General features: G+C 46.3%; 1 pseudogene; it reads right to left on the reverse strand.

Annotated features, from left to right (window-relative positions):
• LOC132120968 (regulator of G-protein signaling 9-like) overlaps positions 1–15,837 on the reverse strand; it is a 35,272-nt pseudogene that overhangs the window by 10,135 nt on the left and 9,300 nt on the right.

Below are 15,837 nucleotides of genomic sequence, written 5' to 3' on the forward strand. Positions count from 1 at the left end.
AGATGTGTAAGCTGCCCATGCCACACACACTCATGCAACCCCATACCATCAGAGATGCAGGCTTCTGAACGGAGCGCTGATAACAACTTGGGTTGTCCTTGTCCTCACGTCTGGATGACATGGCGTCCTAGTTTTTAAAAGAACTTCAAATTTTGATTTGTTTTACCACTGATCAGTTTTCCACTTTGCCATAGTCCATTTTAAATGAGCCTTGGCCGAGAGAAAACGCCTGCGCTTCTGGATCATGTTTAGATATGGCTTCTTTTTTTGACCTATAGAGTTTTAGCCGGCAATAGCGAATGGCACGGTGGATTGTGTTCACCGACAATGTTTTCTGGAAGTATTCCTGAGCCCATGTTGTGATTTCCATTACAGTAGCATTCCTGTATGTGATGCAGTGCCGTCTAAGGGCCCGAAGACCACGGGCATTCAGTATGGTTTTCCGGCCTTGACCCTTACGCACAGAGATTGTTTCAGATTCTCTGAATCTTTGGGTGGTATTATGCACTGTAGATGATGATAACTTCAATTTCTTTGCAATTTTTCTCTGAGAAACTCCTTTCTGATATTGCTCTACTATTTTTCGCCGTAGCATTGGGGGAGTTGGTTATCTTCTGCCCATCTTGACTTCTGAGAGACACCGCCACTCTGAGAGGCTCTTTTTATACCCAGTCATGTTGCCAATTGACCTAATAAGTTGCAAATTGGTCCTCCAGCTGTTCCTTATATATATATCTAACTTTTCCAACCTATTATTGCTACCTGTCCCAATTTTTTTGGAATGTGTAGCTCTCGTGAAATCCAAAATTAGACAATATTTGGCATGACATTTCAAAATGGCTCACTTTTAACATTTGAAATGTTATCTATATTCTATTGTGAATAAAATATAAGTTCATGAGATTAGTAAGTTATTCCATTCTTTTTTACTCACAATTTGTACAGTGTCCCAACTTTTTTGGAAGCGTGTATGTATATATAGGAACTAGCAGAAAGGCACATCTCACGTGAATCTGTGTGGTTCAGGATCAATGGCCTTTCTCTGAATTTCCTTGAACACCGGGGACTTGAGATATCGCCTGTATGAGTCCTTAATGACAGATCATAGGCAACATTAAATTTAAGTTCAGCACAAGGCATTTGATCTGGTAAGTTTTACACGAGATCAGATACCTTTTTCATAAGCATGTAAACCCTTCACTGTTACATCCATTGTTTTGCCATCAATGTTGATCCAACATGGAGCTCCACGGGACAAAAAAGTCCTAATCAAATAAGAATAAAAAATGCAAGAGTTAAATGCTGATGTTATTCATTTCATTAATGATTAAATATGTTGTTATGGAATTGTTATGTAAAAAATATGTCACTGTTAAAAAGTTTGATAAGAAGGATTTTAAAAATAATATTTAGCAAGGATTAAACTGATCAAAAGAAAGTGACAATCAAGACATTTACATTATAAAAATGTAAAAATCATGAAGCACAACAGTGTCACGGCAGGGATCCAATGAGGCACGGAGATAGAACCAATTGCAGGTAAGTCATTTATTAAAGGGTAATCCAAAGGGGTAAACAGTCCAGGCAGGGTCAAAACCAGAATATCAAACATAAACAAGACACGAAGACAAGGCAAAGCAAGGCAAGAAGCGACGGACATGAATAACTATAGGACATTAAACAAGGACTCCGTCACACAGACTCAGACAGACCGGGTATAAATACACAGAAGGATAATGAGGGAACAGGAGACAGGTGGGGAACAATCAATACTAACAAGGAGGAAGGTGACCAAATAAGGGAACAGGAAGTGATAAGGTGACAGACACTGTGAGAAAGGGGGACATCTAGTGGAAACCCAGGGACACAACCCAGACACTGTGACAGTACCCCCCCTCTACGGAGCGGCTCCCAGACGCTCCACGACAGACACAAAACAGAGACCAGGAGGGAGGCGGACAGGTGGAGGCTCAGGGGGAGGGACGGAGGGCCAGAAAAGAAAAACATGGGGAACAGGCACTAGAATGTAAACACAACACAGAAAGACCAGGAGGGAGGAGGACAGGAGGAGGTTCAGGGGGAGGGACGGAGGGCCAGACTAACAGAAAGGAACAGGGACAGACGTTAACACAAAAACCAAAGGAAAAAAACAACATGAAGCCCCCCAGGGCGGAGCAGAAGACCACCACACCCTTGTGGTCAAGGCCAGAGCCCTCCAGGGCGGAGCGGAAGACCACCACAACCGTGTAGTCAGGGCAAGCGCCCCCCAGGGCGGAGCAGAAGACCACCACAGCCATGTGGTCAGGACCAGAGCCCCCCAAGGCGGAGCAGACCTCCGTGCGGCTGGATCAATGGGACAACAAAACTCTGGTAATCCCCTGGTGTCCTTACTGGACTCCAGAAGATTGGTGCTGGCCTGACACTGCTCATGAAGATCATTGGTGACTTGCATTTGCTCATGAAGATCAATGGTGACTTGCCTTTGTTCATGAAGATCAGAGGTGACTTGACTCAGTCCTTGAAGACCACCGGTGACTTGACTCAGTCCTTGAAGACCACCGGTGACTTGACTCAGTCCTTGAAGACCGCCGGTGACTTGACTCAGTCCTTGAAGACCGCCGGTGACTTGACTCAGTCCTTGAAGATCACCGGTGACTTGACTCAGTCCTTGAAGATCACCGGTGACTTGACTTGACTCTGAAAGGTCAACGGTGACCAGCCTAGTCTCTGGAGGATCCGTGGTGACCAGCCTAGTCTCTGGAGGATCCGTGGTGACTAGCCCTGACTCAGGAGGATCAGCGGTGACTAGCCCTGACTCAGGAGGATCAGCGGTGACTAGCCCTGACTCAGGAGGATCAGCGGTGACTAGCCCTGACTCTGGAGGATCAGCGGTGACTAGCCCTGACTCTGGAGGATCAGCGGTGACTAGCCCTGACTCTGGAGGATCAGCGGTGACTAGCCCTGACTCTGGAGGATCAGCGGTGACTAGCCCTGACTCTGGAGGATCAGCTGTGACTAGCCCTGACTCTGGAGGATCAGCGGTGACTAGCCCTGACTCTGGAGGATCAGCGGTGACTAGCCCTGACTCTGGAGGATCAGCGGTGACTAGCCCTGACTCTGGAGGATCAGCGGTGACTAGCCCTGACTCTGGAGGATCAGCGGTGACTAGCCCTGACTCTGGAGGATCAGCGGTGACTAGCCCTGACTCTGGAGGATCAGCGGTGACTAGCCCTGACTCTGGAGGATCAGCGGTGACTAGCCTAGTCTCTGGAGGATCAGCGGTGACTAGCCCTGACTTTGGAGAGTTCACTGGCACCTGACTCGACTCTGGAGAGTTCACTGGCACCTGACTCGACTCTGGAGAGTTCACTGGCACCTGACTCGATTCCGGAGGGTCAATTGGCACCTGACTTGTCTCCGGAGGGTCAACTGGCACCTGACTCGACTCCGGAGGGTCAACTGGCACCTGACTCGACTCCGGAGGGTCAACTGGCACCTGACTCGACTCCGGAGGGTCAACTGGCACCTGACTCGACTCCGGAGGGTCAACTGGCACCTGACTCGACTCCGGAGGGTCAACTGGCACCTGACTCGACTCCGGAGGGTCAACTGGAACCTGACTCGACTCCGGAGGGTCAACTGAGACTCTCATCCTGTGCAACGGCGCTGGGCAAGCAGCCATCTTGGGCCATGACTCTGGACAGGCGGCCCTCTTGTACTGTGGTGCTGGGCTGGCGGCCATCTTGTACTGTGGCGCTGAACCGGTGGCCAATTTGGGCATTGGCGCTGGGCTGGCGGCCATCCTGTACAGTGGCGCTGGACCGGTGGCCAATCTGGGCATTGGCGCTGGGTTAGCGGCCATCTTGTGCTGTGGCGCTTGGCTGACGGCCATCTTGTGCTGTGGCGCTAGGCTGACGGCCATCTGGTGCTGTGGCGCTAGGCTGACGGCCATCTTGGGTTGTGGAGCTGAACCGGTGGCCAATTTGGGCATTGGCGCTGGGCTAGCGGCCATCTTGGGCTGTGGTGCTGGAACGGTGGCCAATTTGGGCATTGGCGCTGGGTTAGCGGCCACCTTGTGCTGTGGTGCTGGACCGGTGGCCAATTTGGGCTGTGGCGCTGAACCGGTGGCCAATTTGGGCATTGGCGCTGGGCTGGCGGCCATCTTGGGCTGTGGCGCTGGAAAAGTGGCCAATTTTGGCATTGGCGCTGGGTTAGCGGCCATCTTATGCTGTGGCGCTTGGCTGTTAGCCATCCTGGGCAGTGGTGCTGGACTGGTGGCCATCTTGGGTTGTGGCGCTTGGCTGGTTGCCATCCTGGGCAGTGGTGCTGGGCTGACGACCACCCCGCCGGAAGAGACCGAAGTGGCTGGGTCATCCCACCGAAGCCGATGCTGCAGGTAGTGCACGAATTCCCAGAATTCCAGTGTCTCTAACTGCGCCATCTCCTCATGAGACACTGGATCATCCAGCCCGCCATTGAAATAGTCCTTGAGGGCCGCATCGTTGTAGCCCATGCCCTCGGCCAGGGACCAGAACACCTGAGCCAGGGCACCCACTTCATTGCCCTCTTGGCGGAGGGCGATCAACCGAAGGTACTTGGTTCGCCGCTCCGCCATCTTGGCTGGGGAACGGAAAAATGACATACCGCTGGTTCCTAGTGTGACGGAGTCCTTCTGTCACGGCAGGGATCCAATGAGGCACGGAGATAGAACCAATTGCAGGTAAGTCATTTATTAAAGGGTAATCCAAAGGGGTAAACAGTCCAGGCAGGGTCAAAACCAGAATATCAAACATAAACAAGACACGAAGACAAGGCAAAGCAAGGCAAGAAGCGACGGACATGAATAACTATAGGACATTAAACAAGGACTCCGTCACACAGACTCAGACAGACCGGGTATAAATACACAGAAGGATAATGAGGGAACAGGAGACAGGTGGGGAACAATCAATACTAACAAGGAGGAAGGTGACCAAATAAGGGAACAGGAAGTGATAAGGTGACAGACACTGTGAGAAAGGGGGACATCTAGTGGAAACCCAGGGACACAACCCAGACACTGTGACAAACAGTTTTTAAGACGGGTAATAATGCACAAAAATCAGCATATTAGGATGATTTCTAAAGGATCACGTGACACTGAAGACAGGAGTAAAAGCTGATAAAAATAGCTGCTTTGCCATCACAGGAATAAATTACATTTTAAAATGTATTAAATTAGAAACAAAGCTTACTTTAATTTGTTATAAAATTTCACTATATAATTTTTTACTGAATTTATTTTATCAAATAAATGCTCAGAACAAGAGATTTCATTTCAAAACATAAAAATATCTTACCAAACCAAAATATTTGAACAGTAGTGAATATTTTCACAATATATAATATAATATAAAAATATGCTAAAATAAAAATATATGACAGAGCCAACAAGCCAAAAATACTACGCTTACTTATATATTTGCTGAGCCTTTTCTTTCATTGTCTCTGCAGCACCCCATTTTAGATCCTCACATGCCTCCCAGAAGGCAAGATTCTCACCTATTCACCAATCAGATTATAGTCTCAATCTCCTTTAATAAATACAACCCGAATTCCGGAAAAGTTGGGATGTTTTTTTAAATTTTAATAAAATGAAAACTAAAGGCATTTCAAATCACATGAGCCAATATTCTATTCACAATAGAACATAGATAACGTAGCAAATGTTTAACCTGAGAAATTTTACACTTTTATCCACTTAATTAGCTCATTTAAAATTTAATGCCTGCTACAGGTCTCAAAAAAGTTGGCACGGGGGCAACAAATTGCTAAAAAAGCAAGCAGTTTTGAAAAGATTCAGCTGGGAGAACATCTAGTGATTAATTAAGTTAATTGATATCAGGTCTGTAACATGATTAGCTATAAAAGCTTTGTCTTAGAGAAGCAGAGTCTCTCAGAAGTAAAGATGGGCAGAGGCTCTCCAATCTGTGAAAGACTGCGTAAAAAAATTGTGGAAAACTTTAAAAACAATGTTCCTCAACGTCAAATTGCAAAGGCTTTGCAAATCTCATCATCTACAGTGCATAACATCATCAAAAGATTTAGAGAAACTGGAGAAATCTCTGTGCGTAAGGGACAAGGCCGGAGACCTTTATTGGATGCCCGTGGTCTTCGGGCTCTCAGACGACACTGCATCACTCATCGGCATGATTGTGTCAATGACATTACTAAATGGGCCCAGGAATACTTTCAGAAACCACTGTCGGTAAACACAATCCGCCGTGCCATCACCAGATGCCAACTTAAGCTCTATCATGCAAAAAGGAAGCCATATGTGAACATGGTCCAGAAGCGCCGTCGTGTCCTGTGGGCCAAGGCTCATTTAAAATGGACTATTTCAAAGTGGAATAGTGTTTTATGGTCAGACGAGTCCAAATTTGAAATTCTTGTTGGAAATCACGGACGCCGTGTCCTCCGGGCTAAAGAGGAGGGAGACCTTCCAGCATGTTATCAGCATTAAGTTCAAAAGCCAGCATCTCTGATGGTATGGGGGTACATAAGTCAAGCATCGTATAGATTTTAAAATATTGCTTATTACCTATAAAGCCCTGAATGGTTTAGCACCTCAGTATTTGAATGAGCTCCTTTTACATTATAATCCTCTACGTCCGCTACGTTCTCAAAACTCAGGCAATTTGATAAAACCTAGAATATCAAAATCAACTGCGGGCGGCAGATCCTTTTCCTATTTGGCGCCTAAACTCTGGAATAACCTACCTAACATTGTTCGGGAGGCAGACACACTCTTGCAGTTTAAATCTAGATTAAAGACCCATCTCTTTAACCTGGCATACACATAACATACTAATATGCTTTTATTATCCAAATCCGTTAAAGGATTTTTAGGCTGCATTAATTAGGTAAACCGGAACCGGAAACACTTCCCATAACACCCTATGTACTTGCTACATCATTAGAAGAATGGCATCTACGCTAATATTTGTCTGTTTCTCTTTTGTTCCGAGGTCACCGTGGCCACCAGATCCAGTCTGTGTCCAGATCAGAGGGTCACTGCAGTCACCCGGATCCAGTACGTATCCAGACCAGATGGTGGATCAGCACCTAGAAAGGACCTCTACATCCCTGAAAGGCAGCGGAGACCAGGACAACTAGAGCCCCAGATACAGATCCCCCGTAAAGACCTTGTCTCAAAGGAGCACCAGGACAAGACCACAGGAAACAGATGATTCTTCTGCACAATCTGACTTTGCTGCAGCCTGGAATTGAACTACTGGTTTCGTCTGGTCAGAGGAGAACTGGCCCCCCAACTGAGCCTGGTTTCTCCCAAGGTTTTTTTCTCCATTCTGTCACCGATGGAGTTTCGGTTCCTTGCCACTGTCGCCTCTGGCTTGCTTAGTTGGGGACACTTCATCTACAGCGATATCGTTGACTTGATTGCAAATAAATGCACAGACACTATTTAATTGAACAGAGATGACATAACTGAATTCAATAATGAACTGCCTTTAACTATCATTTTTTCATTATTGACACTGTTTTCCTAATGAATGTTGTTCAGTTGCTTTGACGCAATGTATTTTGTTTAAAGCGCTATATAAATAAAGGTGACTTTGACTTTGACTTTGATAAGTGCTTACGGTATGGACAGCTTGCATGTTTTGGAAGGCTCTGTGAATGCTGAAAGGTATATAAAGGTTTTAGAGCAACATATGCTTCCCTCCAAACAACGTCTATTTCAGGTACAGCCCGAAGCCATTTGTTTTGAGAATAATGGCTGGCTGATGAAGTTATTGGCTGACTAGCCGGCTCAGCCAAAACCTAAATGGCTGCTGCAGCCGCCAAATTTTTCATAGCTGCAAATGGCTGAAGCTGCCACTTCGTGTCTACAGATGTCTATGTTATACTGATTAACTAGATCTCAATTTTTCCAAGCAATGCATGGCTTACACTATATTTCTACAAAATGCAATACAATGTAATAAAGAAAACACCAGATTTTACTTTCACAACGTATGCAAATATTTATTTTGTAGTCTGTATGCTACTAAACATTTTCAAATAGCCTACAATTGATGGTAAAAAATTACAGAGGGATTTATGGATATCTACTTTTGTTATCCTGTAAATCAGAATATACTGTGTCAATAGCCTTAAAAAAATGATTTTCGCCATGTTTTTTGGAATAAAATGTTATATATCAGGCTAGGAATAATATATTTACAAATCCCTCTGTAAATGTCTTCATAATATAACTGGGTACTACTGAAGTGGAGATTTCGGACTTGGAGTATGAGAGAAAGGTCATTTTGAGAAAACGGGCTTCAAAGATTTATCATCAGACAATGAGATCGCGCATTCAGTCTTTTTACTTTCACGATTGGTTGCTGATAAAAAGGAAATGACCATATTTGGATCCAACAGGACTACGGAAGTCGTGGCCTAATGGTTAGAGAGTCGGACTCCCAATCGAAAGGTTGTGAGTTTGAGTCCCGGGTCGGCAGGAATTGTAGGTGGGGGGAGTGCATGTACAGTTCTCTCTCCACCTTCAATACCATGACTTAGGTGCCCTTGAGCAAGGCATCGAACCCCCGGGTGCCGCAGCATAAATGGCTGCCCACTGCTCCGGGTGTGTGCTCACAGTGTGTGTGTGTGTTCACTGCTCTGTGTGTGTGCATTTCGGATGGGTTAAATGCAGAGCACAAATTCTGAGTATGGGTCACCATACTTGGCTGAATGTCACTTCACTTCAACAGGACTGTACAGAAGAGAGAGAGGGTGACAGCAGAGATTGCGGAGAAGTATGTTGATTAAGAACACAAACTTTTGTTGAATTTATGAGAAATCTACAGACGCAAACAGACGAAGTGTAGTAAAATAAAGACCTAAATGTGTATTTCGGACTTTTTTTCACCACAAGTCTGAAAGAAGATATGTTATTGAAGACAAATATCCAAAAATCTCAAAAGTGACCAGGAAAAAAAACGATATTTTTGCCTGCCGTGTCTCGCCTTAATATAAACACACACTGTTATCAGTATTATTTTGGACAAAGTTTTGCACATTTCACTTCAATGTACACTGAAGCATGCGTCGTGAATTAGCAATGTGGAAACGGTGGTTTGTTACTGCAGTAATATCACGTTCAGTGCTATAAATCTCTCCGTTCCAGAATATTTGGTTCATAACATCAATCTTTGATTCAGGTGTTTGTGCAACCGTGCCCTGAAGATTTAACAAAAGTCTGGCTAGGCCTAAGTAAAAAAAAAAGTACGTAGGAATTAGGAAAGTAAGTGAGAAGTGAGATCAAAATTACCTTGCTTGTTTCTTTCCGCCATTTCACCTCAGTGCGTGAAAAAAAATGCATCGCTTCTTCTGCACGGAAAACGAGCAATTTTAATTGGTTGTCAATTCACTGTGAGTCTGTGTATCGTAGCAACGAGCACAAGACGGTGCTGTTATGAAACCAGTGGGAAAATAGATCTCGTGTATTGTTTATATATTTCGTGTGTGTGTATGCCTCTATGTGATAGAATTATTATATGATGCAAATAATTCTAGCCGGCTCAGCCAAACTTTATCAGATGGCGGCTCAATTTGGCTTAGGAAATTATTGGCTGGCTGCGGCTGAAATTCTAAATGGCGCAAATGGCGGCGCCTGGCGGCGGCTTCGGGGTCTAATTTCAGGGAAGGCCTTGTTTATTTCAGCAGGACAATGCAAAACATCTCGTTACGTATGTAACCTTGGTTCCCTGAATAGGGAACGAGATGCTGCGGTGACGTCACCGCTATGGGAACACCTTCGGTGTGACAAATGTCTGAAGCCTATACCATCCCGCCAATCCTATTGGCCAAATAGCGCGTGGCACCGCCCATGCATGCATACGCATATATATACCTGGTGCCGCGCGCCATTTCACTCAGATATCATGACTGAAGAAGAATGCTATCAAGGTACGGCACGGCCAGAACTGCAGCATCTCGTTCCCTATTCAGGGAACCAAGGTTACATACGTAACCGAGATGTTCCCTTTCATAGGTCACTTCAATGCTGCGGTGACGTCACCGCTATGGGAACGCTATACCATCACGCCCAACGTACCTGATAGCTGGGATCCAAGGAAGCATCTGCTCAAAAGGAGAGAACCCGGGAGCCAAGAGCCACCCTCACATCCAGACTGTAAGTCTTGATAAAAGTGCTCGGTGAGGACCAGCCTGCCGCAGCACAGATAACATCCATAGAAGATCCACTGAGAAAGGCTTGAGAAGAAGCCACTGCTCTCGTGGAATGACCTTTTACTCCTAAGGGCGAAGCAAGCCCGCGCGCCTCATAGGCTAAATATATTGCCTCCACCAGCCAATGGGACATGCGTTGTTTGTAACCGCATGGCCTTTATTCCTTTGTCCAAACAGACAACAGCTAGTCAGACTCAACCATGGGGCAGTACGATCCAAATAAGTCTTAAGCTCTCACAGGGCAAGACTTAGATCTCCAGACTTCGCCACAGCAGGGGAAAAAGCCTCCAGGACCACCTGCTGAAAGCAAAGAGATAGATGCAACCTAGGGACATAATTAGGCCTTGGTCGCAACAACACTTCCACAGAGTCTGTGCTATAAAGTCAGGATTTATCCGGAACAAATTCCAAGGGCTCAAACAGATGCCCTGATAAACTATGCAACACAATGGAAAATCCATGAAGGAACTCGCACGGGGTGGAAAAGGCCTCAGCCGTCGCGCACCCTGTATTAACGGGAAACAGTGGATGACGGCCCACTGAAAAACGTCACTCCATCCGAAAAACGTTCCTGAAGGAACTCCAGTACTGACGCCACTGGGCAGTAAACTGGATCCATATTATGAGTTTCACACCAGGCCATAAACAGTCTCCACTTGAAAGCATATAAGCGTCTCGTAGAAGCTGCTCTAGAATTCAGTATAGTCTCGGTAGTTTCAGCAGAAAGACCGGGACATATGAACTCACTCCGCTCAGAGGCCACGCCCACAGATTCCATAGATCTGGCCTCGGGTGCCAAATCAGTCCCTGTGCTTGTGATAATAAATCCTGTCTGAGGGGAATCTCCCATGGAGAGCCCGCTAACAGATTGATCAGATCCACAAACCACGGCTGTGTGTGTGCCACCGCGGAGCCACCAGCAGCAGCTGTTCCACCCTGTCCACCCGTATTCTGCATAATACCGCCGAAATCAGACAGATTGGGGGAAAACGCATACAAACTGGTCCTGGGCCAGTTGTGGGCTAATGCATCCAAGCCCACGGGTGCTGGAGGGCATAGGAAGAACCAAAGCGGGTAATGCGTAGTCGTGTTTGACGCAAACAAAACCACTTCGCTTCCCCGAAAATCTGCCATAGGAGACTACCGTTTGGGGGTGCAATCCCCACTTCGCTTGCTCCAGAGTCTGCCTGGATAGCAAATTCGATCCAAAGTCCAACGTCCGGGGACATGAACAGCTCGAATCGATAGAATTTAGTTCTGAAACCAAAGAACATGTTTCGCCAGCCTGCACAGGGGGCGAGAGCATAATCCTCTCTGATGATTCAGATATGACACGACCGCTGTGTTGTCTGATCTGAGCAGCACATGACGGCCGATCAGCAGATTCGAGAAATACTGGAGAGCCAGAAAAACAGCCAGTAATTCCAACCTGTTTATGTGCCAACTCCCTTGACAAACAGCTCCCCAGTCGGTCAAAGACGCATCCGTCATGACAGTCTCTCGGGAAGCGCAAATCAGACTCCGGTCAGGAGAATTCGGTTGACATACATAGTTTTAGCGACATCACACATCGCCGTTTCACCGGAATCGTCCGATGCGGAGACAACGGGGTGAAATATTCCATGCGTAAGCCCAGGCTGTTAAATGATTCAGCACAAGATCCCCATGAGAGTGTGCTTGAGTCTGCGATTGCGCTAAAACACCAGCCAATCGCCTAAAATAGTTCAAACACGAACGCCCTGGGGCCGCAAGGGGGCCAGAGATCCATCCATGCACTTTGAGAAGTACTGATATGCTTTGCTCTCTAAAGCGAATCTGAGGAACTTCCTGAGTCTCCTGATGATCATCAAAATCTTGAATTTCCTCAGCCTGAGTGCAAGATTCAGATGGTGTAAATCCAGAATGGGTCGTAATCCGCCGTGTTTTTTTTTTTTTTTTAAATGACGGCTGTAAAAAACCCCGCCTCCATCTGAGAGGGGTGTACTTCCTCTATAGCCCCTTTGCTCAGCAGAGTTGACATCTCCTGTCGTAGCACCGCTATTTCCATCGGCTTCGCCGCCGTGGAAAGAATTCTGCGGAAAGGAGGCGGGCCTTATTGAAACTGAATGGTGTATCCGTGACAAATCGTGCGTAACACCCATAGAGAAATGTCGGGCAAGCGTTCACACATGGCCCGAGACCATACTAGCGGTCTCAAAATTTCCGCTTCCTGCAACGCTGGTGGAGGGCACAGTCCCTGGCAAACATTAAGGAAAACGCATGCGTCAAACTCGCTGCGTTTCGTTGTGTATAATCCTGAAGCGTATCCACGGCAGGATTTAATCAAACCACGACGCTAGCGAGAACGCGGCGGCTGTGTGAAACGTCATACGCTGGCCATCTTTGCCAGCCTCCGCGCCGTCCCTCAAACTCTGAAGGCTGGATTATGCAGAGTGCCTGAGGGGGCGCGCGAATGATAGCTCAGTTCAATGACGCTCGAGGTGTCTTTGCTGCGAGACAGTCAATGTTAGAGAACATGAAGGAAACGCATGCATCAAACTCGCTGCGTTTCATTGTGTATAATCCTGAAGCGTATCCACGGCAGGATTTAATCCAACAAGATAAACATCGGGCCACGCCGCTAGCGAGAACGCGGCGGCCGTGTGAACCGTCATCCGCTGGCCATCTTTGCCAGCCTCTGCGCCGTCCCTCAAACTCTGAAAGCTGGATTGTGCACAGTGTCTGAGGGGGCGCTCAAATGATAGCTCAGTTAAATGACGCTCGAGGTGCCCTTGCTGCGAGACAGTCAAATGTTAGAGTGTGGAAACTGCAGTGAGAGGCTTAGATGTGCATTAGCAGTCCAACAGCGCTCTCTGGAGGCGGGCACAGTCCTTGGCACACATGAAGGAAAAACGCATGCGTCACATTCGCTGCGTTTCGTTGTGTATAATCCTGAAGCGTATCCACGGCAGGATTTAATCCAACAAGATAAACATCGGGCCGCGCTGCTAGCGAGAACGCGGCGGCTGTGTGAACCGTCATACGCTGGCCATATTTGCCAGCCTCTGCGCCGTCCCTCAATTTCTGAAGGCTGGATTGTGCAGAGTGTCTGAGGGGGCGCGCGAATGATAGCTCCGTTCAATGACGCTCGAGGTGCCTTTGCTGCGAGACAGTCAAAGTTAGAGTATGGAGTCTGCAGTGAGAGGGTAGATGTGCATTAGCAGTCTAACAGCACTCTCAGTGAAGGGCATAGTCCCTGGTATATTAACATGAAGAAAAGCGTGTGCGTCAAACTCGCTGCGTTTCGTTGTATATAATCCTGAAGCATATCTACGACAGGATTCAATCCAACAAGATAACATCGGGCCAAGCCGCTAGCGAAAACGCGGCGGCTGTGTGAGCCGTAATCCACCATTTGAAGAGCAAAAACTGTTGAGCACATGGAACTCCAGTGCATCCCTGTATTCATAGTCAAGCCGCACCAACACCTCGTGCGGGGCCTCGGCGACCGCAGAAGCGAAACGGTGGGGGTTAGACGCGAGGCGACTTAAGAAATACACTCCAGAGCGCGGATACTTCCTATTGGCGTAGTGCACAGGGGAAGTGTATGCATATTTTACTGTAGCCATAGGCTATCAAGGAGAGAACCTGTAGAGAGGCTGCAACGAACCTCTCATAAGTGCCTCCTTGTGATAACCCATCATACGGCTCCTACCTTTCGTTGACTCATCGCGTCCGCGGAGAGGAGTATACTGCTCGTAGATGATCGCTGAGAACGCGAGATAATAGGACACAGAATATTCGCTTCGTACTGAAGGAATGAAATCTGAGTGAAATGGCGCGCTGCACCAGGTATATATATGCTTACGCATGCATGGGCGGTGCCACGCGCTATTTGGCCAATAGGATTGGCGGGATGGTATAGGGCTTCAGACATTCGTCACACCGAAGGTGTTCCCATAGCGGTGACGTCACCGCAGCATTGAAGTAACCTATGAAAGGGAACCACATACTGCAGCTATAACAACAGCATGGCTTCGTCGTAGAAGAGTCCGGGTGCTAACCTGGCCTGCCTGCAGTCCAGATCTTTCACCTATAGAGAACATTTGGCGCATCATTAAACGAAAAATACGTCAAAGACGACCACGAACTCTTCAGCAGCTGGAAATCTATATAAGGCAAGAATGGGACCAAATTCCAACAGCAAAACTCCAGCAACTCATAGCCTCAATGCCCAGACTTCTTCAAACTGTTTTGAAGAAAAGGAGATGCTACACCATGGTAAACATGCCCCGTCCCAACTATTTTGAGACCTGTAGCAGAAATCAAAATTGAAATGAGCTCATTTTGTGCATAAAATTGTAAACTTTCTCAGTTTAAACATTTGCTATGTTATCTATGTTCTATTGTGAATAAAATATTGGCTCATGTGATTTGAAAGTCTTTTAGTTTTCATTTTATTAAAATTTAAAAAACGTCCCAACTTTTCCGGAATTCGGGTTGTAACAATTATTGCCGTTTTGAATATGAACGTCAAAAGTTGTATTGCATTCCTAAAATATGGTCGACCAAACCCAACAAGTCACCTAATAAGTCTTATGCCAACATTGTTAAAAGGTTATCATCTAATGGTGCAAGTTTAGAACAAGTGCATACCACTGAACTCCTTTTTAAGGAAGAGGCGGAAATCAGCCCTTCCCCGAGGGTCCATGAGCAGTTCTCCAAAGCTAAAAGTCCAGCACTCCACCCTCATTTTAGTAGGGGTCTCAACACTGTATGAACCAAACACACAATATTTAATCAGATGTTTAATTAAAACAAGCATTTAAAAAAAAGGGATTGTATCTGGCTCACTTTGGCATGTTGAGAGTCCAATATGTAACATCATCTGTTAACCAGGGGTTGCTCGGGAGGCATGCGTGGAGAAAGGGGTCATGCTCTTTGTATGTTGTTGTGTACTTAACAATTCTGCAAAAAAATGCTATAATATTAATATAATAATATTAAACAATATGTTTAAGATATGTAATTTAGTTATATATTAAATATGTAATTTAGTTACATATGTAATTTAGTTATATATTACATTTTCTAGGTGGGGAAGTTGTGGCCTAATGGTTAGAGAGTCGGACTCGCAATCGAAGGGTTGTGAGTTCGAGTCTCGGCCTGGCAGGAATTGTGGGCTGGGGCAGTGCATGTACAGTGCTCTCTCCATTCTCAATACCATGACTTAGGTGCCCTTGAGCAAGGCACCGAACCCCCAACTGCTCCCCAGGCACCGCAGCATAAATGGCTGCCCACTGCTCTGGGTGTGTGTTCACTGTGTGTGTATGTGTTCACTGCTCTGTGTGTGTGCACTTTGGATGGGTTAAATGCAGAGCATGAATTCTGAGTATGGGTAACCATACTTGGCTGAATGTCACTTCACTCACTCACTTCACTTTTTTCACTTCACTTTTCATTTTTAAATATACAGGATTCTACATATATAGTCATAACTGGAATTGTTACAGTATATCACAGCAACATACGCTCCAAATTGACACAGATGACTTCACCCTAGGTCTCATGATACACTGCTGAGTGAACATAGCCTGCAAGAAATCACAATGATTCATTTGT

This window comes from Carassius carassius, chromosome 39 (assembly GCF_963082965.1).
Source record: "Carassius carassius chromosome 39, fCarCar2.1, whole genome shotgun sequence".
Lineage (NCBI taxonomy): Eukaryota > Metazoa > Chordata > Actinopteri > Cypriniformes > Cyprinidae > Carassius > Carassius carassius.